A 27,400-nucleotide genomic window follows, 5' to 3' on the forward strand; every position below is an offset into this window, starting at 1 on the left:
CCGTAGCACATGCTTATATATAAGCAAATGTCTATCTCTCTCTCTCTCTCTCTCTCTCTATATATATATATATATATATATATATATATATATATAACTACTTAATTTACTTACATAAAATTAATATACGAAAGTATGAATTTATGCGTAAACTTTAAGTATATTCTTCAAAAGTGCCACATACGTAGGTAGGGCTAGTTAATAAGTTAGAAAATATATATAGCGATTAAGATACACTGAATATTCCGCGTTTCATCCACTCCATATTATAGTTCTAGACTGGATGAAACGCGGAATATTCAGTGTAGCTGAATCGCCATATATATTTTATAATTTATTACACACACACACACACATATATATATATATACATATATATATATATATATACGCGTTGCACGGCGTCGCTCGGTCGTAGCATAAGGTTAAATATGATAGTTTAGCTCACAAATAACGTATTAGCTATTTTAGCGAGAATTTCCTATCATTTATATTATATTGAATTTAATATAAGGTAAAAATATTAAAAAGAACATCTATATTTATGTACTGTATGTGGTGACTATATATAAATATATACATATATATATATATATATAATATATATATATACATATATATTGTATGTGGTGACTATATATATATATATATATATATATATATATATATATTACATAGGTGTCACCACTTATCAATGACTATAGGCCAGTCAAGGATTCGGGTTAAAAGGTGTACAGTAGTCAAAAGGACAATATAGTCATCGATAGTAATGGAAGTTCGGTAAATGTGTTAACTTAAGTGGAACGGCTCATCAGAAACTTGTTCACGTTGGATTTGAAAACAACCATATTATAGACAGCTGGAAAGCAGGAAAACAGAAGACAATTCCACAGGCGTGCAGTTATAAGAAAGAAGCTTTGATCATGGGATCTATGTTTAGGTTTAGGTACAGATAAAGAGTGGGGAGAATTATTGATAATGTTTTCAGCTAGTGTAGTGTTTATTGTGAAACTATGGCGGGGGTCCATAGATTGAAGCTCAGTTGAACACTTCAATGAAAATAACGATACAGCAGAGAAAAACTCGCAACATTTCTTCTGTGAAATAGAGGTTGCAGCGAAGAGAAAACGACATCCCCCACCAGGCCACGAAGTCTATTTTGAACCCTATCAAGGCGGGACAAGTCTTTTCTAGCAGCTCTTGCCTATATGTGGCAACAGTATTCCATCCTTGGACGTATCTGGCTCTTATATAGATAGAGAATTGCATCAGCAGTGAGATATCTACTGGATCGATAGAAGGATCCGACCATTTTTCCAGCGGCCTTGGCAACAGATTTGATGTATGTATTTCATTTAAGATCAGGAGTAAAGATCAACTCCAGAAGCCTGTCAAAACTTGAGGCCTCCCCAAGACGAGAGCCATTCATTTTAATTGATGCCAGATGGTGATCAGAACGTTGATGATGTAAAGATAAAAGCTTGGTTTTAGATGAATTAAAAGTAACCAACCACTCCTTTTCCCATTTTACAACCAGATCAAGATCAAAGGAGAGAGAATCGGAGAGAACTTGATCGTTTACTGTCTTAGATGTGCTACCATAGATGGTAGTGTCGTCAGAAAAAATGTCTACGAATGATGTAAGGATGTGATTTGGAAGATCATTAATGTAGATCAGGAAAAGAGTTGGGCCCAGGATGGACCCCTGAGGGACTCCAGCATTTATACTGTGAGTGTCTTATTTTTTCCCATCAACTACTACTCTTATGAACCTATCAGAGAGAAATGATTTAATAATTGAGAAGACATTTCCAGCTATACCATAGGTGGAGATCTTGTGAAGTAAACCTTTATGCAATACCCTATCAAAGGCCTTTGATATGCCAAGAGCAATTGCCCTAGAAAGGTTGCCTCTGTCGAGGGATTCGCTAATCCTATAAGGTATAACTGTAAGCACATCTGCTGTAGATCTAGCAGAACGGAAACCATACTGTGTGTCACTAAGAATGTTATTTTTGCTGAGATGGTTGATTACTTCTATATTTAACACAGATTCCAGCAACTTACTCATGACGCACAGGAGACTTATTGGCCTGTACTGAGAGGGGGATGAACGATCACCTGAATTCTTAAATACAGGGCATACAGATGAGATTTTCTCAGGGTGATGGGAAGCGATTTTCCTTAAGACAACGTTTAAACAGTTTTGTAAGTATGGGTGCTAGTTCTGGTTGAAGTTTTTTGAGTACTATAATTAGAATAGCGTTAGGGCCGGTTGCTTTACTGGAATCAAGGTTTTTGATTAGCTTGGCAACATCACATACAGATATTTGTATATCACATAGTGTGTTTTCTGATACAGGAGGAAATATTGGGGGTTGGCGGTCTTGGTCGCAAAGGGTAGAATTGGCTGCAAAGTTCTTGGCAAAGAGTTTGGCTTTGTCTGATGCTGACGAGATTAACTCAGGTCCATTTATGAGAGTTAGGATAGAGCACACGCTTCTGTTCAGGATTCTGTTTGCAATTTGCCAAAACTGGTGGGAACCAAGCCGCTGCTCAGCTACTTTGAACTTGACAGATTGAGCATACAACTCTCTTGCGTTCTTTATTACTTACTAACAATAGTTGCTTGCAGTCCTGAAAGCGGCTTTAGTTTCCATACATCTATTACGTTGAAGCAGTGGAAAAGGTGATTTCTGTGCGCAATAGCAGCAGCACATTATGAAGAAAAACATCCCTGACTGTTAGGTTTTTGCTGGAACCTGTTCAAGGGTATGAATTGTCTATACCTACAATTATCCATTCTGTCAGGTCTGATACTATAGACGACACATCCTTTTTAAACATGGAACGCAGTGGAAGATCCGATATAAATGTACGGAAATTATCCCAGTCAGCCATAGTGTATCGATATACTTTACGATGGAGAGGTAAGTCTGAGGACTTATTACATTTCATTTTTATCTTAATTGATACAACAGAGTGGTCGGAAGATCCAAGAGGAGACAGAATTGAAACTGAACATAGTTCAGGACATGTCAGAAAAAGGTCTAGGAGACTTGCATACTGGCCGTCATTGTCAGGCACACGGGTGGGTTCGTGAACAATCTGAGTGAGGTCATAAGCAATGGAGAAATCATGGCAGAATCTCCCCTCATCATCGGTCTTGTCTGAGTAGGTCAACCATTCCACATTTTGAACATTGAAATCTCCACATACGTGAATGTTAGCTGAAAGATATGCTGATAAAACTTGGTCAATTTTCTCAGATATGCTTTTAAAGATAGTAACTCTGCTGTTATGTGGGCGATAGAGAGTAAATATAAATGCCGTAGTGTGAGCTAGTGCTACTCGGAAGCACATATAGGGTAAGTTAGGATCTTCTCTGGAGGTGCCCTTACCACATGAAAAGCCATCTTTTATATAGGCACATATTCCATGTCCATGGCGATCTTGGGGGTCAGATTTGGAAGTTAGGTTAGAGTATCCTTTAATTACGAACTCATTTAGGGAAATAATCTGTCCAATTCCAGTTTCGCTTAAAAATAAAAAGGTCTGGTTTAGTCTCCTGTAATTGGGTTTCAACCTCTGGAAGGTTAGAATGCAGACCCCTGATGTTGGAGTAGGAGACATGGTAGTGGGGGTCTACGTTGGAAGTTTCAGATCCGGGTTTAATCGTGTATTTTTTATTGAAACTTGTCATGATGGAATTTTGGAGTGTGTGGACTAGGTCGTCAGATTTGCTTTGAGCAGGACAGAGAGGGGAAACAAAGAGAGAAAAGTAACGAAGAATATATATTGTATGTGATGACTGTATATACACACACACACACACAAATATATATATATATATTTATATATAGTAATCCACATACATTGATATTTCGTCGTATCAGAACTCATCAGTACGGTTGGACTAGCACGTTTTTTTAGGAAAGAATATAACCTTAAACAATCTCGTTGATATACAGGGTGGGCCAAAATAAGGGCCCTATCTTTAAATTTGGATAACTTCAACAAAATAAAAGTTAAACTCACCAAACTTTATGTGTGTGTAGACTCACCCTTCCGAGATTTTTTTGAAATAAACAAAACAAATTTTGGCCGAAAAACACTTCTTAAAACTTACATGAATTTATGATTTTTTAAAAATAGGACCCTCATTTTGGCCCACCCTGTATATATATATATATATATATATATATATATATATATACATATATATATATATAAGCCTGACGAATCCTAGAGTCGAAAAAACGCAACATATTCAGTGTAGCTTAATCGCCATATATATATATTTATAAATTACTATCTAGCTCTACCTACGTATTGAGCACTTTTGAAGTAAATACTTAAAGTTTACGCATAAATCTATACTTTCGTATGTTAACTTTATGCGAGTAAATGTAGTTATATATATATATATATATATATATATATATATATATACGCATATTATCGAATTTTTAATCAAACAAATGGTTGTAACCATTGGCAAAAGGGAAAATTGGATAGAAACAATTAAATCTGCTTCATTCGAAAGCTTTACCCTGATCTAATAATTATTTAAAAAAAAAAAAAACATTTTCACCTGGTTAAAATGATAAGACCAGTTTAATAAATTCGGCTACTTTTGAAAAAAATTATATGAGAAGCTTTCTATATTACTAAAAGCAACTTGTTAGTGGATAAAAAAACATCTTACCAAATTATGAATGGCAAAATGGAAACCATTATCAGAGTTTGGGAGAGGAAGGATCTTGGAGCTTAATAGGGGTGGACTCTCCCATAGATCCGTTGTAAAGGAAGTGAAAAGTAGCACTTAAGAAAGTAAACGTTTACGCATAATATAATTTTTTAATCCAACAAATTGTTGGAACCATTGCTAAAAGGGAAAATATTATGGAAAAAAATGAAATCTGCTTCATTCGAAACCTTAACGCTGATCTAATAGTTGTTTTTTAAAAAACAAACATTTTCACCTGGTAAAAATGATAAGAACACTGATAATTTATCTAACAAAAGGCAATTATAAATTACTAAAAAGGGCCTCGGTATTTACTGTAGCCTCCATTATTACGAATTACTTCAAAAATTCTCTTCGGCATGCTTGCGACTAAGTTTGTTATCAGTTGCTAAGGAATTGTATCCTATGTACTGAAAACTGAATCAGAAAGTTCCTTTATCGAATCATACTGGGTTCCATCCTTGAACACTTCTTTTGGCATCCATCCCCAAATATTTTCAATTGGATTGGGGTCCGGAGAACATGCTGAATGATCTAACAATTCTATATTATTTGAAGAAAAGTATTCTCTTGCTCGTCGAGAAGTGTGTATCGCAGCGTTGTCCTGCTGGAAAATCCAAATTCTTCCATACAGACGTGAACCTTCGGTCCTGATAGAAGCATTTTCAAGCATTGAAATGTACTTCAATGATGTTTGCCGTCATTTCACTTCTTGCAACTTTAGGGTCCCAGCTGACGAGAAAGCACCCCAGATCAATAAATACCCTCCTCCACTATACCGATTTGAAAAAGTCTCTTTGGGCAAATTTTTATCATACCAATAGTGCTGAAATCCATCTGGACCATCAAGATTACACCTTGTCTCGTCGGAGAAAATTACATTTTCCCACTTCTCTTCATGCTAAGTCTGGTATTTGGCGGCGTATTTAAGTCGGTTAGTTTTCTGCTGTTCAAGAAGACGTGGTTTCTGCAGTCTCTTTAAATGATTGAAACCCTTAATTTTCAGATGCCTTCTGATGGTTTAGGACTACATTCTGCTACTGTTTGGTTTTTCAATTGGCTTGAGCTCATACTGAAGTTTTTTTTACTTCTTCTGATACGGCGAAACAGTGATGGGGGTATTTTTTTGGTCGACCTGAACTCTTTTTGCTCCCATATTGATCTGTATTTCTTTAAAAATGTGTGATGCCCGTTTTGCTACGAGTCCACCCCTATTAAGCTCAAAGATCATACCTCTCTCAAACTCTGATAATGGTTTCCATTTTGACATTCATAATATAGTAAGTTTTTTTTATCCACGAACAAGTTGCTTTTAGTAACGTAGAAAGGTTTTCGTATTCATTTTTTTCAAAACTAGCCGATTTAATTAAGTGGTCTCATCATTTTGATCAGGTGAATATGTTTATTTTTAAAAAAATAATTATTAGATCAGGGTTAAGGTTTCGAATGAACAGATTTAATTTTTCTCCATCATATTTTCCCTTTTGGCAATGGTTTCAACCATTTGTTTGATTAAAAATTCGATAATATACGTAAACGCTTACTTTCTTAAGTGGTCTTATGATTTTGACTAGGACTATATATAGGGTGTGCTAAGCGGGAATAGAAACAAAAGCGTACAACTCGCCATCATCATGCTATGCCTCTGATCAACGCAAACACCTTCCACACACACACACACACACACACACACACACATATATATATATATATATATATATATATATATATATATATATATATATATATATATATATATATAGACAGGGAGAGAGAGAAAGAGATTGTTAGAGAAGTAGATGAGGCTGGTAGAAGTATCATTTCCTACACAGCTGAAAACGGCTTAGACTATGAGGCTGAGGTATTGTTTGGAGATTTTTTTTTTAAATGTTACTAATACAAATAACGAAACGCCATCTCACAATTTAAGAAACGTCACAAGTGGGTGTAGGTTTAAACATAGATACCAATATTTCTATTCAAAAACTATTAACTTTGTTCGACTACTTTCCCAACAGCGACCAACGTTGGATGTTTAATCTCATAAGTCCATTTTTTTTATCTGTTTTGTTCTTGTTATCGGTAGTTGTTCAAATGTCGATAAGATAGGTAAGGATACTCGGACAGGTTTATTGATAGTCGTATTTATTTACCGATTATTTAAAAATGTTATGTTATTTATTGGTATTATAAAATAAGACAATGTGCAATTTTACCAAATATATATACTAATTGTTGGGTTCACACACTTAATGATTCTGACAAGTGATTATTCCTAAAGTCACTTCCGATAACAAATTTTTGCCATCGAGAATTCTTGACTTGAAACTTAATGGGAATGGGTTGTAACCTTATTCGTTCATCCCAGTTAAGGAACGTCGCATCCTACCAATATACATTTTTGAATTTTATATTAATATATCTTTTATTTCACCGTTTGCAATTCTTCGTTTAAATCACATCACTGACTTATTTTGAAACTCAATTTGTTTTACACACTTTCATAAAGAGTAACATAAGTATTTTCCCACACTAGTAGAAATCTATGTGATAGTAGAAACTGTTCTACATCACATACTGTTAATACCTCGGGGAATGGAACTTAAGAGGTCAAGTAAAGTAGCTGTGTTATTTCCGCGCATGCGCAAATAGTAATTCATATTCTTGTAAATATTTATATTCATTTGAAATTTTATAAGACGCTAATAGAAAAAAACCCGGAGAAATATATGTTTTATTCTATATTCTCGTTGATGACGTCCACGTTATACCTTATTTTACTTTGGAAAATTGTTAGTACATCTTAGGTGTAATATAATAATCAATATAACTCTCATAATAATATAACTCTATAATAATAAATACAAAATCTGTATGAAGAAAATGTAAATTCTGCGCCTATTCTTGGACCGCATAACGCCTGACGCTGCAAAGTGGCATGACACATACACACACACACACACATACACACACACACACACACACATATATATATATATATACATATATATATATATATATATATATATGTTTCGATATACAAATATTATTGGCTACAATTACATAATCGGTTTTGTAATGATTTTTTTTTTTGCAGAAAGCCTACTGTATAAGGCCAAAATATCAGTTTTCGGATAAGAAACAACAAGGTCTAATATAAATAGAAATAAGGTCTTAAGAATGCGCGGATATGTGGATGAAAAGGCGTAAAAAATCTAAAATTAAATTAAATAAGAGAGAAGAACTTTCAGCAAGGTGGTCAGTTTTAAGGTAGCTTATCCTTTATGAATTCTAATCATCATTTTCAATAAACGAAAGAAAAAGTTTACTTTATATATGTTATTCTCAAGTATTTTACTAGTACTGTAACTGTAACATTTTCTTCACAATTAGTTCGTTGAAAATATTAGTAGGTAATCAATATAAATCTAAAACTGGCAAAACTGGATAAACCGATCATTTTCACTCTTTTGTCACTCTTTTATTTTCTCATCTATTCGCCTATAAAACATTCATCTTCTTTCGCTAGTTTTCTAATTTTATTTAGTAAAAGTAGATGAAATATATTGTAGATAAAACATGCATGTTTATTTCATGCTTAAAATTATGATGTGTACTTACGGAGTAATTTAAAATAGCGTGTATGACGCACCTGTGACAAAATCACCAGTAGCTGTAGCATAGTTGCTTAGCGATAATCTTAGCAGCAGCCGTCTTAACACATATGCAAAGTAAGCACTTGTGTATATGCTAGCTTTACAGAAATGAAGAAATAAACACAGAAAACAAGACAGCTTTTCGTTTAACAAAGGAAGCAATCGGGCAGCTTTTGACTTTTGAGCGGCGAGAGAGAGAGAGAGAGAGAGAGAGAGAGAGAGAGACTGCGCCGCATTGGCCTGAAAACGAAAAGGCAAGCGACATCAAAGACGTTCGTGAAAGAGCATCTTGACAGGCATGTTCGATGTGTGAGCGATATTTTGAAACGTAAAGTGCGTTGTCGGAAATTACTTCGATAAATGTTTTTTTTTTTTGTATTCACTTGAAAAAATGATGAGTCGTGTTTTTTTTTTGTATCGTTCCTTGTGTTTTGTTTCTGCAACGGTACCAGAAAACGTGTGAATCCGAAAGGTTGAAATGTAACAGCAGGGTTACAGTGTAACGGTCGGGGTACAGTAGACTTTTATAAAGAGGCAGTAAATAGAACAGGTATTCACATATAGATTCAATTATGTAAATATGTCGATTTCATATATCTAATAACGTATGAAAACCACAGGAGGTTTGTTAAATTTATAGCAAGGAAACTAAAACAATACAACGCATTATATATCAATCCCGCTCTGTCTCTCTCAGTATAATTTTTTTTTCTATTTATTAAAAAAGAAAATACAATGTTATTATATATGGATCGTGGAAGTGCATTCATCTTCGAAAGATCTATCTAATTTGCATATTATTTTAAACATTCCTTTTAATTATATCTTTATTCTTTTATTTTTCGGTTCTCTTGTAGGATGATCATCTTTTGTATACTATCACCTGTAAATAAATTCATGAAGATATTCTACATGACTTATACTTGTGTAATATTTGGGTAAAAACTTATAGTAAACACAAACCTATATATATATATATATATATATATATATATATATATATATATATATATATATATATACGAGGGGCGGGCAATAAGTAATGCCCCTGACCCACTTCCAGTAAACTGATCTAGGTGAAATTTTGTCATGTGCAATGATTTCGAGTTCTATCGGTTAGGTGGCAAATTACAGCTCTGAACTCATTGTGGTGTTTTTTTACGGTTGTTTGAACTGATTCAGCTGCGAAATCGAGCCTGTGTAATGTCGAGCAGTGAGCCGGTGTTTGTATTTCAAAGGATGCACACCACAGGAGACTTTTGATGACATGAAAGCAACTTATGGTGATAATGCCCCATCATATGACCTTGTAATACGCTTGCGTCGTGAATTCAAACATGGCCAAAAGTCTGTTGAAATAATTCCTAGACCTGTTCGCTCCCCTTCTGCTATTGATGAGGCATCTGCCCGTCAAATTGAGGCTGCCATTTTGGAAGATCGTCGCATTACTATTAGCCAAATAGCTCAAGATGTCAAGATTAGTACAGGGTGTGTGGAAACTATCATTCATGACCATTTGCATATGCATTAGGTGTCAGCCAGGTGGATTAGCAGGTTGCTCACATAATTCCAGAAGCGAGAACGCGTCGAGTGCTGGAAGATGAATTTGGATGTGACAAAGTTTTTCAAAAGACTGATTACACAGGATGAAACCTGGGTGCATCACTATGATCCAGAGACCCACGCCCAGACAATGCAGTGCAAGCACTTGGACTCACCACCTCGAAAGAAGTAAGGGTGAAGCCATCCGCTTGCAAGGCCATGCTCCCAGTCTTCTGGGACCAGGACGAAGTAGTGATGACAGATCTCCTAGCAAAGGGTACCACAATTAAAGGATCCTATAATGCTTGACTTTTGAGGAAATTAAAGGGAATCTATCAAAATCTAGAGGCGGGGCAAGATCCGCAACTGTAACCTCCCCCTGCAGGACAACGCCCCGGTCCACAACTCGCATTCCGCTAGATCAGAAGCACGTGCGTATGGTTAAGAAATCCTCACCATTCCTCCCTACTCCCCTGACCTTGATCCCTTTGACTTTCACCTCTTCCTAGTCATGAAGTTGTTTTTTCTAAAGAAAGCGTTTCACAGATGATGCAGCCTTGATGTATGTAGTCACGTCTTGGTTGTATGATCAACGTGAGGTTTTCTAAAAAAACGATCTTCAAAGCTGCATTAAAGGATGGGAGAAATGCATAACTCTGGGTGTTTCCTATTTAGAGAAAGACTAATAACTGTGCCAAGTTTCGTTGCTCTACTGCTAAGGGAAGTTGGACAAGGGTATTACTTATTGTACGCCCCTCGTGTATATATATATATATATATATATATATATATATATATATATATATATATATATATATATATATATGAATGATGTGTAGTTTGCTTGAAGCAAGTCACAGACCTCAGGAATTCCCTCAGACACGAAGAAAAAGACCTTAGCTTTGGACCCAAATTCATCATTACTCAAACAGTAAACAACAACACCCTGTTCAACAATGAAACACACTTCTGAAGAGTCGCTTACCATCTGAAATGGCTGAAATGGATAATCAACAACAACACTAAGCACAGCGCATCACCGATGACTTCCCCGTATTTAAAAAAAAAATATTTACCATATATATATATATATATATATATATATATATATATATATCTGCTTAAAATATTTTTCCTATGAAACTCCTTTGTCACGTTCTGATCCATAGAAATGAAACTTCATATACAGGATTTCGAAACCATGCTAAACATTATATTTGAGTTTAACTGAAAAACTCGGTGCAAAATCTGAGAATTAAAGAAATGGAAGTTTCCAGGTGAAGGCCGAACGAAAGCATTACGAATATGCGTGCGTAGCGTAACAACTAACAGTCTATCTTTTAATTTTATCTCTACAGCACGTATTTCTTCATAAATCAAGCATTCACGTAAAAGGCAAAAAGTCAATGCATAGCTAATCATATTGGTTTCGATTGTCAGTGGTGGAGCACGAATCCTTTTTTTTTTGTACTGTTTACATCATTAGTCTATATTTTTCGAATATTTTATAATAATAAATACGAAATCTGCATTAGTAACAATATCATATAAATTGTGATCTAATTTTATTTTTTAAACCTTTACTATGCATGTACAAAGTTTATTATACACACACGTATATATATATATATATATGTATATATATATATATATATATATATATATATATATATATATATATATATATAAGGGGCAATGTTCGAATCCTACCAACAGCCAAGCTACCCTGATGAGGAGTAGGGCTGCGAAACACGCGTGTCCGTAGATTACTGTTAACAAAAAAAAATAGATATACAGATATATATATATATATATATATATATATATATATATATATATATATATATATATATTGCATTTTCACCCCAAACAAGGCACATTGCCACTTCGATTTAGTGGCCTACTATTAGGAGTATATGTTACAGGGGTACTATGTGGGGAGATGGGCAGCATAATGTCGGTTCACGTTACACTTGAACTTCTGCATGCCAGTACAGTTGGGGAAGCAGGAACCCGGAAATGAATATTAAAGTCTAGCGGTTCTGGGGAAGAAACTAGCTCTCATACATCTAGGGACCTCTACTGTATAAGGGTGGGAGTTTGTCGGGGGTATTTAGGTAGATGGGGTACAAGTGCTTGCAGTTCGTGGGAACATTCACCGTTATAGTACTTGTAGAACAGGCAGAGGGATGCTACATTTCGTCGATGGGACAGAGGCTGAAACATGGATGACAATTCAGGACCTATCAGGTTGGTGACTCTCAATTGAACATCGTCTAGGAGTAAGAGATTAGTAGCAGATGCACCGGCCCAAGATAGGCAACAATACTCCATACCTGGGCGAATGGTGGCCTTATAGAGGTACTGGGTACTTCCGGACTTTAGTATCTTTCTAGCACGGCAGAGAGAACCAACCTTTTTCGCAGCAGTCCTGGCAATGCTCTCAATATAATTTTTCCAACTCATGGTTCCCGTGAACGTTAAGCCGAGAGTTTAACAGATGTACTTTCAGATAAAGAGTCCTTTGCCATTGCTATTGGTGGTAGAGAATGTTTCTTGTCGCTATTAAAGGAAACAAGTTTAGTCTTGGCAGCATAAAATGGGACCATTCATTTCTGTCCCCATTCCACTACGGATTGGAGGACATTCTCTCGTGTTTCTGCCAGTCCTTTAGATATGTGTTCATTTGTTTTCCTGTCGTGTCTGTTATAGAGCGTGGTGTCATCAGCATATATACCTACTTCACAGACAATTTTGTCAGGGAGGTCATTTATGAATATTAGGAATATATATATATATATATATATATATATATATATATATATATATATATATATATATATATATATATATATATATACAGTGATGATCATATTTATTGGCACGGTAAAATAAAAGTTAAATTTTGTCTAATAAATTCTAAAAAAGGGATTAAATTAAAGAAAATAACAAAGTATATTATGTATTTTTAACTGGCCTTTCCGATGCAGCAATTGGATTTTAGAAAAAAATAAATAACAAAGGAACAACAAACATAATTGCAAAAAACCCTTGTTCAAAATTATTGGCACGATTTCTTTAATAATCAATTGTATAGCCTTTGGCCTTGATTACCTTCCTCAGTCGCTTTTCATAGTTTACAACCAAGTTGTTGCACTCTTCAGTAGTAATTTTAGCCCACTCTTCCTGACAATAATCCTCCAATTGAATAAGATTCTTAGGCTTCCTTTGCATTACCCTCAATTTTAATGTTCTCCATAAATTTTCAATTGGATTAAGGTCTGGGCTTTGTGATGGCAACTCCAAAACATTAATATGATTGTCCTCAAGCCATTTCTTAGTCAGTTTAGCCGAATGCTTTGGGTCATTATCTTGCATGAACCACCAACGACGACAAAGTGAGAGCTCTTTAGCAGAGTCTTTCAGGTTTTCATCCAATATTTTAACATAATCTTCCTTTTTTATGCTACCTGTGACCTTAACAAGTCGCCCTGGTCCAGAGGCAGCAAAAGATCCCCAAAACATCAAACTGCCTCCACCGTGCTTCACTGTGGGTATGGTGTTCTTAGGCAGGAAAGCTTCGCCAGATTTTCTGTAAATATAAGACACTTTATTATGGCCAAATAACTCTATTTTCGTTTCGTCAGTCCATAGAACACGTTTCCAGACTGCAACATCTTTATCAATATGACGTTTTGCAAAGGCTAGCCTTGCTTTCAGGTGCATAGGCTTCAATAAGGGAGTCTTTCTCGGACGACATGCTTTGAAACCAGCTCTCTTCAAAACTCTACCAACTGTATGTCGAGATACATTCACTCCAGAGGTGCTCTGTTCATCAACAATCTCCCCAACAGAGATCCTTGGGTTTTGTTTTACTTGTCGAACAATTTTCCGTTCATCTCTTGGGGAAAGAATCCTTTTCCTCCCTCTACCCTCTAAACTCATAACGTGGCCTTGCGATTTGAACTTGTTTATTATGGCTCTAACAGTGGATTTGGGAAGGTTTATCTTCTTTGAAATCTTATCATAGCCCTCCCCATTGGTATGGCATGCTACAACAAGCTTCCTGACGTCTTCGCTGTGTTCCTTAGTTTTAACCATGGCGATTGAAAATTATAATTTAGTCACTTATAATAGTTTAAATAAATCGCTATCTAAAAATTATCTGAAAAAAATTATTCACTGAATTAGCGTTAAACAAGCATAATATGGCTATAAAAAAGTTCAGAAAGCACGTAAACCGGAAATTGATTGATATTATACTGATACTAAAAGAAAAACAAAGCCGTGCCAATAATTTTGAACAAGGTTTTTTTGCAATTATGTTTGTTGTTCCTTTGTTATTTATTTTTTCTAAAATCCGATTGCTGCATCGGAAAGGCCAGTTAAAAATACATAATATACTTTGTTATTTTCTTTAATTTAATCTCTTTTTTAGAATTTATTAGACAAAATTTAACTTTTATTTTACCGTGCCAATGAATATGATCATCACTGTATATATATATATATATATATATATATATATATATATATATATATATATATATATATATATATATAATATTATAAAGAATTAATACTATATGGATTACATTATCAACATTTGTGTATCTATATAAGTTCTATATTTAAATAGTGTTTTTTAAAATATTTCTCAGGAGTAGGGTTTTATAATACCTAATATAATACATTAGACTTAAACTACGCCAGGAAAACTTTAAATGTTGAACGATGTTGAAGATTTCAATTAACAATATTAGACGTGCAAAATTCCAGATTTTAATTGCTTATTAACTTTAGTTTTTAAAAGCTTTAAATCCCTGTATAGATTTTGATTGGAATTTAAATGCGCTGTTTTTATATCTCCTTATTTACAGCAGATTATTTATATATATTTGTGACCATAGAAAAGCATTCATTGATGTGGCATTTTCTGTAAAAACACTATAATAAAAAATAGGCATCTGCCTAATAACTTTTTTTATTTCAGTATTAAAGAATTAAGACGCATTATTACATTAAAATATAGACGTTTTTAGACGTGTGTTTATTTATAAGTAAACAACTAATACTAATATCCCCATTGGTTGTCCTATGAGTACTAAGAATACCGTTACAACTCTTATTTTTTAGAACTGTCATCAATGGAATCTATAAGCTCCAAAACTCTTTGACATAATTATATCTAATGTTACATCGATAAAGTTATAGCTGACTGGTTTAAGCAATTAATGTACAATAGTGCATACTATTATTTCTAATATTTGCTATATAAAAATTACATACACACTGAGATCTATAATTTCCGGAAACCTTTCATTTATGCAAAAATTAAGACACTGATGATGTAAACACATCAATATTAACATACTAAACACCACTCATCAAAATATTCCAGAAATATTGGAGTTTTGCTTTGACTCCTCGATATACCCATTATCCATTGCAAATGTGATTCGTTTTGAAAGTAGGGCAAACATAATCTTCCCATCATTTTTTTTTATAATGACACGAGCCTAAATTGGTTGATTTCATTCGAATTATCTTCCTTCGGAGAGTATATTCCTTTGATTATTTGTGTATGTATCAAATTAATAGATCATGATTGTAAATATAGTAGGCGTAATAATTCGTAATCTAAAATATATTAAATTGAATACAATTTTAGACGAAGGTCATATAGATCAGAAAACCATTTTTAAAAATTCAGATGCATTCGAGTTTGGAGAAATTTCAACAAAGCTAGTACACAGCCCATGCATATCTACCAAATCTCCTTTTTCTTTGAGCATTTAAATATTATTTCAAGGAAAGTTGTATGAAAACTACTCTATTTATAAAATGTTAATACATTGTATTTTTATAAATAGATAATATATTGAGTTTTTCTTCGTAAATCAATAGATATATACTGGTAAATTGTATTGTGGAAAATTAATTTTATCTAACTAAGACTGGATTATTAGAGGTTTTATTCATTTGTATGTATAAGACTTAATTAATGAATCGCCAACTGTTAATTTAGTAACACAGTTGCTAGATATGAATGATCGTATATAGTTATATTTTTAATTATTTTTTTTTACTAAATGAGCAAAAAATGAACCATTGGACAGTTTATAAAATACCTAGCCCTCTAATGTTTCTATCACATTTACCAAATAATCGCAAACATTTAGAAAATAAGTATTCAACTATTGCAATGTGTGTAGATATTTAAACTGGTTTTAATAGGCATTATATATGCACAGCAACTTATTCCGCAATGAAATATTGTAAATTGCAAATATTTTTTCTAGAAAAGAATAAAGTTAGATAGTGACATGAATGAACATTTACCTTAAAAAATATTAAGAAATTTCAAGTTGGAGAATTATATTAACTATATATAATTATTACTATTAAATATATTAAAAGAAAAATAAGATTATGACATGGTCTCTTTAAGATTTTTCAAAGGATTCTAAATATACAATATGAAAATAGTTTCCTTCCAAAGCTTCTAAATGTACGATATTGTAAGCTAAATCTAGAGCATTAATATAATTTTCCATTCACACCAAAACTATAAAAGAACGCTGATAGCGTCAACTTATTAATTATTCAGTTAGTGAGTCAGTTACGTTCCTCAGCCACTGTCTAGATGAATTGCGGCCAATATTGCCTTGGATCCAAATACGTTCGAAAAGAATCCAAAAAAAGAATCAATTACAAGCAGCCACAGAGAAAATCTGGACATTTAGTAATTCCAATTGTTCTTGCCTTTTTTGACGAAGATATTAGTGTTATTAATTCTCAGTAACTTTCTTCTAAACTTAAACTAGACTGAATTAAGAAATTGGTTTTCCTCCTAGAGAATTTGTAAATATTTGTGTTTTTTTTTGTTTTCATGTACAATAAATATAGTTTTTTTTAACTCTGAATTTCAATTTGTTGAATACATGTTGCATGTTTAATAACCTAGATTCAAACACGTAATATATCTCAGGTAAGACTCGGCCAGTCCTTATATAATAAGGGCTCCTCTGTAAAAAACAAGAAATAATAATAAATAACCTAGAATATGTACGGGAAATTCGTTCATGCCTGTAAAATACCATAAAATAAATAAAGTATCGTCGTCGAATGCTTCAATAACGTAACATATTTAATAGCTCGTTTATGGAAACAAAAAATAAAATAATGAAAGCTTAACAAAGCTTGAAGATCTCGTCAGTTCCTTTTATAATCCTATATATAATAATTTGGTTGAAGAAACTTCCATCTGGACCTACGTTTACTAGTATTCACCTAATTAGAAAAACAGCTGATTACACTATTACTGCTCTCGAGACCCAACTATAGTGAGACCTGGAAGCCTATAAACTGTCTCGAACGTTTAATCTCTTGGTCATTTACACACACTACATGAACCTTTCTATTTTTTGTACAACGGACTAAAATTATTTCTTTCTACGCTAGCTATTAAATAATCCTGTTTACTCGATTAATGCAGTCGAGAACGGATTTTTGTGTACTTTTCCAGCCGATACACTGTCTATGTATTCTTATTTTGTAACCTACAGTATTCTTGAAGAGAACTAGTGCAGTATGAAGCTATTCAATGATTACATGTGTTTAGATGTATAACTTAATTTTAAAAACATTCTCTATCAAAAAGAGGAGTAAAGAAACATGTGTGTTCGCATGAACGTGCAGGTTACACTGGCCACCGAGTAAGATAACAAGGAAGCAAATATACGCGGATATATATACATATTTATATACATAGAGATGAAAAGAGGAAGAGAGACAATAGATGGGAGGGGCAGGTAGAGATAGAGAGATAGAGAGTTACAGAGAGTAGGAGATATAAAGAGATTAGCCGTGTTATTCTTACACTTCTGTACTAATTTTATTTGTGTCACTAATTCATTCTGTCTCGCGATATAATTTATAGGTGATATTTCGAAGTCTACTAAAGTGGGTCCTTCCTTTTGTTTACTATTTTCGTCGCATTCTTTTACAATTAGTGTTCCATTTTCGGGCCTTGGTACGGCTGGTTACTTTGTTTTCCTTTTTTCCGCCTTTTTTTTCTTTGAAGCTCGACACGGTATTATAGGTAATTTGCATGTGCCATAAGGGGTTGTTTGGGTTTTTAATTTTTTTCTCCGTGCTCGCGCTACAGTAACAGATAATATAAAATGGTTTGTTTCCATGTATAAATCAACGTATTATTGTATTATGGGGGTTTCATATTGAAGACGTATTGAAAGAGATATGATGGGGATATTCATATTGAAGAGAAACAGCGTGGACATAAATATAACAATGATCAGGGGGCGACACATTTATACAGTTCTGTGATGTTTTTTTTCTTAACTCATATAGCGAGTGTGATAGGGTTGTAGATGCACCGTTCTTATATTTTATGACACATGTTAGAGATGAGGAGAGATGCATATTCTTTGGAGAGTTACCCAATGTTCATAATAAGAAGTTCCACACATTACCTTTTGAGTGTTGAAAGATGACATGACAACATTTTTACAAAAACTCAAAGATGATTCTTTATTCATTGGACTGATCGAATGATGCGTACGCCAGGAATTCAAATTTAGGATCTACATAATTTACTGTTCTTCTATTGGATTCCAAACGATTCTAAACTCTCCCCCTTACTGACTTTCAGACGCAACTGTCCTGACTCAACTACGGAGAAAAAAATAAAAACCTAAACAACCCCTTATGTCACATGCAAATTACCTATAATACCGTGTCGAGCTTCAAAAAAAAAAAAAAGGCGAAAAAAAGGAAAATCATCTATATTGCTATGACGTTAGAAAAGTGTTTCCAAACGTGACCAATTCACCTGGCTAAGCACACGTTTCTAGACAAATTTTTGACAACAAATAATTCTCAACTAACCTATTTTTTTTAACCTAACCTACGTTTTTAACAATAAATTTTTCATTTCTATTGTGCAATTTTTAACTGATATTTTTAATTCGGTTTTCATAAAAAAGATACGAACAATCAATTCTTGTAACAACATAAATAATATCTAACTATTTTATAATAGAATTTAGCAATAGGCTTTTTTAAGATTCCGATTTCTAACATTTTATTTCTGAGCCTTTCTTACAGGGATCGAGTCTCGGCTTATCCTAATCTCATTTTCACTTATCTAATGTTCTTATTTACATGGAAAGGGACAGCCCTTTACTTGTAACAGTAGGTCACAAAATAAAATACAATTAAAATGTGCTTTTATTTATATCTTAGCGAGGGGTACCCGGCGTTACCCGGGTGTTTTTCGGTGTGTGTGTGTGTGTGGTCGGAGGAGTTGGGGGTGTCAATGAAAACCTAAGAATAAACGAAGTAAAAAACCCCAGAAAACCGAACATTAACACCCCTTAGCGGGGAGGGGATATTCGGCATTGCCCGAGTGTTTGGAGGTGTGTGTGGTTGTTAATGAAAAAAAAAACAAAAAAAAATCTAAGGTAAGGCAAACGAACGATTTTAAATGTAAAAATCGAAAAAACAAAAAAGAAAACAGAAAAACGAACGTTAAAACTAAAAAAAAACGTGAAAAATAGCTTAAATAATCCTGTTTCGATATCAAAATTTAAAAATTTGGTGGGTACCCGGGTGTTTTGGGTGTGTGTCGTCGGTTGAGGGTGTTAAAGAAAACCTAAGAATAAGCGAAGTAAAAACAAAAACAGAAAAACCATCGTTACGTGAAAAATGGCTTAAATAACACTGGTTCAATATTTAAATTTAAAAAATCGAAAAAAAGATATCTCACACCGCGATTCGAACCCACAACGTTTAGATGATGAACCAACGCTCTACCAACTAAGCTAACACGACGTACATGAAATTTAGTCAGTTCTTCAACTATAAAAAGTAAATCAGGTCATGACGTCATCTGACGCATGCGTTTAACCGGTCGTCGTTATAAGAGGACGGTTTTGTTGGCCCCCCTGTAGAAAATTGTCGATTTCTGGGTGAAAATATGAACGTTTTTGGCCAATTTTTCGATATATCACGGACAAAGGCTGGAGCTTCATTATGATACCAAGTTTGTGAATGTTTGTTTTGTCTGTCGAAAGTTTTAAGAGGGCACACAAACACACACAAACACATACATACAAACAAACATACACACATTTCCGCTTATATATATATATATATATATATATATATATATATATATATATATATAAGAATACTTCAGTGTCATTCAGATACGTTTATTTAACATAAAGTATGAGAGTTCATATAGAAGTGTTGTTTTATTTGATTAAAATAAAATACGCAATCGAGAGCGCTTGAAAATAAATCACAGCGTAATATTAGAAAAATAAACAAATACAGTTGTGATAAATTTTAAACAAGTAAAATATCTGTTTATGTTCCTTATATTACGTTGTGGTCTAGCAGTCAAGCGCACTTGATCCGTATTTTATTTTATTCAAATTGAAACAACGTTTCTATATGGACTCTCATCCTTGACGTTATTCTCGTGTTGCCTACGCAGAGTTCAAACATTTAAAAATACAACGGCTAGATAAAAAGCGCGGATTTTTTTACAAGCAGGCTTCTTTCTCCAACTTTACCACATGCCAATGAGGAAGAAGAAAAGGAAAAAAGAAACAAAATAACACACTGAAGATTAAGTATACCTCTAAAATATATTTGTGATAAATTTAAAACAATCTAAATATTAGTTTACTTTTCTAATATTACGTTGTGATTTGACTTTCAAGCGCACTTGATCTGTATTTTATTTTAATCAAATTAAAACAATGTTTCTATTTGAACTCTCAACCTTGACGTTATTCTCGCGTTGCCTATGCACAGTTCAAACATTTCAAACCCCAACCTCTAGATACAACGCACGCCCTTTTACAAACATACTTCTTTTTCTAACTTTACAACATGGCAAGAAGAAGAAAGAAAAAGAAACTAAGCAACGGACTTTGATATATTTGTGATGAATTGCAAACAAGTAAAATATTTGTTTATTTTCCTAATATAACGTTGTGATTTAGCTTTCAAGCGCATATAATGCGTATTTTATTGTACGTGTATTTATGTTTAAACGCAAAGACATCACAAACCTAATTAACGTTTTGTGAACAATATTTATTTCCAAATACATAACAATTATGTTTCTGTTCTATAAGATGACAATTTATTTAGGTTTACTTTGTGTTAATTTATAAACTGTTCTGTTGCTATTGATTATGCTATAAACACAATTCTGTACATATTGTTTAAATACTTAATAATTGTTTATTATTTAAATAAAATATCCTATATATAGTGTTTCTTTTCTTAAATGTCGTTTACATGTTTACATGTTAAGGAACACGTGATTACAGGAATTCAGTTAGTTTGATGTGGTTGAATTTCGAGAGCAATTTGACACCTAAACTCCAGCCTGTTCAAGATAAGTATCATATCCTACCCGCTACTGTTACAGGAGAATGGCTCTGCGTAGGCAACGCGAGTATAACGTAAAGGATGAGAGTCCATATAGAAACGTTGTTTTAATTTGAATGAAATCAAATACGGATCAAGTGCGCTTGAAAGCCAAACTACAACGTAATATTAGGAAAATAAACAAATATTTATTTTAAAATTTATCACAAATGTATTTGATTATTTTTTCTAATATTACGCTGTGATTTGGCTTTCAATCGCACTTTGTTGCGTATTTTATTTTATTCAAATTAAAACAACATTTCTATATGAACTCTCATCCTTTATGTTAAATAAACGTATCTAAATTATACTCAAGTATTTTTTCATACATAAATAAAAGCAAATTTTCGATTGTATTTTAGTTTGTGACCTACTGTTACAGGAAAAGGGCTGTCCCTTTCCATGTAAATGAGAAGCACATTAGATGGTGAAAGTGAGATTAGGATAAGCCGGGACTACCATTTTATTTTGTTTGTTCATATTATGTGCGCTTGACAATTGTGATAGCGATTAACAATGTTAAATTTTTGGGAATTTTTTAATCAACCACACCTCCACTCACAAAGGTGTTTTTTTTGTTGTTGTTGTTTGTTTGTTTTCCACAGAAATCAATATACGGCACAATCAAGTTGACACACCGGTTTCGTCCGATCACCGAAGTTAAGCAACGTTTAACCTGGCCAGTACACGATGGGTGACCATTTGGGAAGGTTAGGCGCTGTATGTACCTTTTGGAAGGTTGGGCGTGTGGCCAGCACCCTCACCCTGTAAAAAGAACTCCTCGCTACAAAAGTTGTAGATGATCCATGCCCTTCCAGGGTATCAAGGGCTATGGATGAATGGACACGGAAATCACCACTTATCAAGGTCCGGAGGCCCCTTGAGGATAATGTTTAATGGGTATACAACAGACAATGTGATTAGAGCGTTTTTAACATAGGTAGTGGAATTTTTGTAAGTGGGGTTACATAAGGGAACGGTTCATCAAAAACTTGTTTACATTGGATTTTAAGAAAATCGGGTTGTAGCCATCTGGGAAGCAGACCACCATAAGAGAGATCCACAGGCGTGCATGGTGCCCATTCTGAAATCAGTTTTATTTTTTTTTAAATTGGCAGGTTGCTGGTTGGGCTACAACTACAACACAAACAACAAGAACAACAACAGAAGTAATTTAATTTTTTTTACAAGGAATATGGGGGGCATACTAACACCGTGAAAACAGTAAACGAGTCCTATGGACGCTAATCTTAAACGGTAAAAAAAATAAAATAAAGTAACTAATATATCGGGGCTCGTAATTATTCAAATAATTAAATAAATAAATGAAGGATAAGAGAAAATAAAGAAATATATAATTATTTTGAATATTTCAAAATAATAATACAAATGCGTATTTTTAGTAAGTAGTAATACAGAAAAATCAACCACGATATCATCTTGTTCAAAATAATAAGGGAGATAATCTCGTCTATAGAAAAACCAGATCCTAATACAAAAAAAACATTCGTAACTCTTAAATCTAAAACGAATATAATTAAATAAATAAAAGTGTAATAAAGTATAGGAAAATAATAGAGAAAATTTAAAAAGAATAAAATTAAATAAATAAATAACCGAGGTTACTAGGCCATTTCTAACCTTCGTAAAAATAATTTTATTTATTAAATTACTTTAATAAAGACAATGCCTATATAATAAAACATGCTTCTTTTCAGAAGACGACATTGTAATTTAAACCACAATATGTGAAGATTTTATTAGTTACGATAAGAAATATTTTTATTAAATTTGAAACTATATCGGAACAGATAGGAACTCAACACTGAGCAAAGTGGAAGGAAAAACATTGTAGGCAAAGAATAAATAGCAACTCATCTTCTAGATACATGTATTATCAAAACAGATGAACACAATAACTTGCGTCTTCGATTAGAAATTAAGTAAAATAAAGATTCAAGAAAGAATAAATAGGAGAATTTATAAATCAAAATGCTAACAACTTTTCTGTTAATATAATTTCCGATGCTGGAAATATGTAAAATAAGTAGCAACATTAAATAGAAAAAGTGTGGAAAAATATTCCCTTATTTTTGTAAATAACTAAAAAGTTCGGCCGGAGTATAAAATAGCGTTGGCTTTTCTTTTTGCATATACATAACCACTTATCAAGGAAAAACTTCACTCGAGGATAAGGTGTAAAGAGTGTGCAGTAGAGTTTGAATAACATAGTAATTATTAGTAATAAAATTTCAGTAAATTTGTTTACTTATATGGAACGGCTCATCAAAAACTTGTTTACGTTAGGCTTGAACACAACCATATTGTGGTCAGCTGGAAAGAAGGCAATTCCATAGGCGTGCAGTTCTTAGAAAGAAGCTTTGTTCATGGAATCTACGTTTAGGTTTAGGATCATATAAAGAGTGGGGGAAACTGTTGATCATGTTTTCTGAAAGAGAGGTGTTCCTTGTGATTGTTTGGCGAGGGCGGATCATAGATTGGAGCTCAGTGGAGTACTTGCCATGAAAATAATGATAAAGCAGAGACAAACTCACAACATCTCTTCTGTGAGAAAGAGGTTGCAGTATCCCCTACGAGCGTACGAAGTCTATTTTGTACTCTATCAAGGTAGGATAAGTCCTTTCTAGCAGCTCCTGCCCCGATGTTGCAACAGTACTCCATCCTTGGACGTACCCGGCTCTTATATAGATTCAGAATTGCATCAGCAGTGAGATATCTACTGGATCAATAGAAGGGCCCCACCATTTTTCCAGCGGCCTTGGCAACGGATTTAATGTATATGTTCTATTCAGGATCAGGAATAAAGGTCAAGCCCAGAAGTTTGTCAAAACATGAGGCCTCTCCAAGCCGAGAACCATTAATTTCAATTGATGCCAGATGGGGATCAGAGCGTTGATGATGTAAAGACAAAAGCTTGGTTTTAGATGCATTAAAAGTAACGAGCCACCTCTTTCCTCATGTAACACCTGCTCAAGATCAGGGGAAAGAGAATCAGAAAGAACTTTACGGTCTTAGATGTGCTACCATAGATAGTAGTGTCATCAGCATAAATGTCTATGAATGATGTAAGGATGTAATTTATTGAGTATTTCATAACTAGCAGATCACATGACGTATACGTTTAACTTGACAGAAGACGCCGCAGAGTATGACAAAATAAACAATTCCACGTTAAATACATACGAATTAGTACCAGAAGTGTATACATTAAGATTTAGATTATCCAAAATATTTTGCAAACTAAACGTTAGTAAATTCTTTTAGGGCACATCGGATCTTTTAGATGAAAAATTACACATTGATTTCGATAAATTGCGCTAACTGATTCTCGTAGAAGAATTTACGCTATCAGTGGCAAAAGAAAACCAAATGCATGTAGATGGTAAAGAAATTGAAAGTATTAACGATGCCGCGATAATCGAGGAACTCATAACATAACACTAAGAAAGAGTTTTGTAAAATATTTTTAAACAACCCGGAAAGTCAGATTTTCATTTAAATTGCCTTTCATTGGCTGCGTTAAATCATCATCATGCATCTCATCCTCATAAACTATCTCATAAACATTATGCACTGTGAGAAGTGAGATATATATTCAACAGTGCATTCTCTACACTACCAAAAATCGCATGTGCATATTGTGGAAATTGTAATCACATCATATCTGAACGCGGAATACAGAAGAATAACATCACTAAATAACTCCTGATTAACTCATACTTGTGCTAACCGAATTGAAAATAAATCCTTTCTCATCCGTTTTTCTCGAAATCAGATATAAAGGGAAACCTTTCCATCTCATCCATCTAAACGTATAAGCCTTTATCATTTAAGGTTTCTGTTTTTATCAACAATCCTGGGAAAGCTAGTCCCATAAATATCATGCAATACATAGGTTTGTTTTCAACTTTATTATTAGAAAATATACCATCTTTTCCAGAATCGATCTTCACTGATGATTTCTTTTTTTATTTCAGGGTCTAGAGATAAATGTAATTAAAGTACGCATTCGTAAAATCCATAAAAATAAAAATTCGTGAATGATTTTATTATAGTGAATTTTCAATTAATCCGACCAGTAAACGATGTCTTCTTCGTGTATAGCAGGTGATAAAATAATAGCCGAAGCAATAATTTGTGATACCATCAATAAAGTATCGAAAGTTGCGTATAAATGGATAAATACTTACACCCAATCCATGTTTCTAGGGCAAATGCAACGAAACAAATTTCAGAAAACTTAAAACTTAAACATCAGCTACTTTGTTTTAATTTAACGAATAATTCGCATCACATGATCTACTAAAAACTCTAAATATTATAGATAAAGAATCAGATAGCGAACGCTGCCATCATAAAAATAACACAATCTAATAAAAAGAAACAATTCAAATAAAAATCTATTTACTAGGAAACAAGTACAATATATCAAACTTTGTTTTTTTTCCCCAAAATAAAATTATTTCTTTAGAAGAAGCAAGAAAAGGTGATAAATGCATGTCTATGCATGAACGCATTTATTGAGAAAATAGCAACGAGTAAATGAAAATCTATACAAGTGGAGGATAATAAATCAGATAGTGGTCCCAAAAGGATACAGAGAAGAAATACACAACATAGATCGTAGTATTTCTATGTCAGAACATCTAAGAATAAACAAATGATAAATATCAAAACATTTTTACTTGCCGAAGCTAAAACATGATGTCAACGAAGTTTGTAACTCTTTTCACACTTGCCAGGCTCTTGAAAAACCAAATAAATAGAGTCCGTCCACTCTTCTTAAACCGCATCTTTACATGTGAGCAACCATTTAGTAGAGTGATAATTGGTTGTTTCAGTCCTCTCTCAAAGATCAAAGTAGATATAGCTAATATCTACTGACACTTCTGTGGGCATAAACTCGTTTTCCAGAGGGTGTTCCCTTAAGAAATATTAATGTTAGGAGTATCGTTAAGGCCTTTTCATACTTCTGTTAAGTCGGGATCCAATCCTCTATTCAATCAGGTTCAAGTTTTTTGTCTGTTCTTTTCTAATAATAATAGATGAGAAAGATATCACATAGTAAAAATCCAATGTTTACGTATCGAATCACAGGTATTTCTTAGGCGTTTTCCTCAAACTTTAAAATGTGTGATAGAAAATCTGTCTTGAATATAAAATGGTATGTGATGAAGGAATTCATTTTATTTTGTCTGCTGCAAGAAAGAAAGTTCGGTACTTTCTTGGAGTTTGTCAGATTAGGCATGTTATTAAACATGTAACAAGAAGTCATTTACATCTGGTTCAGTGGAAAAATAATATGCATTTCTGATATTATGTATCAAATAAAAAGGAAACATTACACAATGTTTTCGGTCCAACAAGCTAAAAAAATGAAATCTATATACTATGTGACTATTAAAAATGTAGTTTTTTAAGAAGCAGATAAGGTCTTAATATTTTTACTAATTCGAATCATTTTCTACACCCAAGCTATTTTGCATTATTAAATGAATAAGAACATTAATGAGGAAAATCATCTTATCCGAACTCGAGATGGGATAAAGGCAAACAGAAATGCCCACATTTATATGGTAAAGATCTTACATTGACAGGAATGATTTAACTCATATGAAGGCAATCTCAACTGTAAAATATATTATAAATATTAATTAGCATAAAACTCATTACACCAACGCCACAAATGGAGTTAATAAGAAAAAAGACACATGTTAAAATAATCCAGTAAAAACTCGGAAATCTAATCAAATTTAACTGATAAATATAAACGTTTTTTTATGTGAATATATATATATATATGTGTGTGTGTATATATGTATGTATATATATATATATATATATATATATATATATATATATATATATATATAGTTGGTTATTTAGTTCAGGGATTTTATTTCTAAATGATACTAGAAAAACAACAACTGACATACCTGATGCTGACATGATTAAA

This window comes from Euprymna scolopes, chromosome 4 (assembly GCF_053919585.1).
Source record: "Euprymna scolopes isolate OS-2025 chromosome 4, ASM5391958v1, whole genome shotgun sequence".
Taxonomy (NCBI): domain Eukaryota; kingdom Metazoa; phylum Mollusca; class Cephalopoda; order Sepiida; family Sepiolidae; genus Euprymna; species Euprymna scolopes.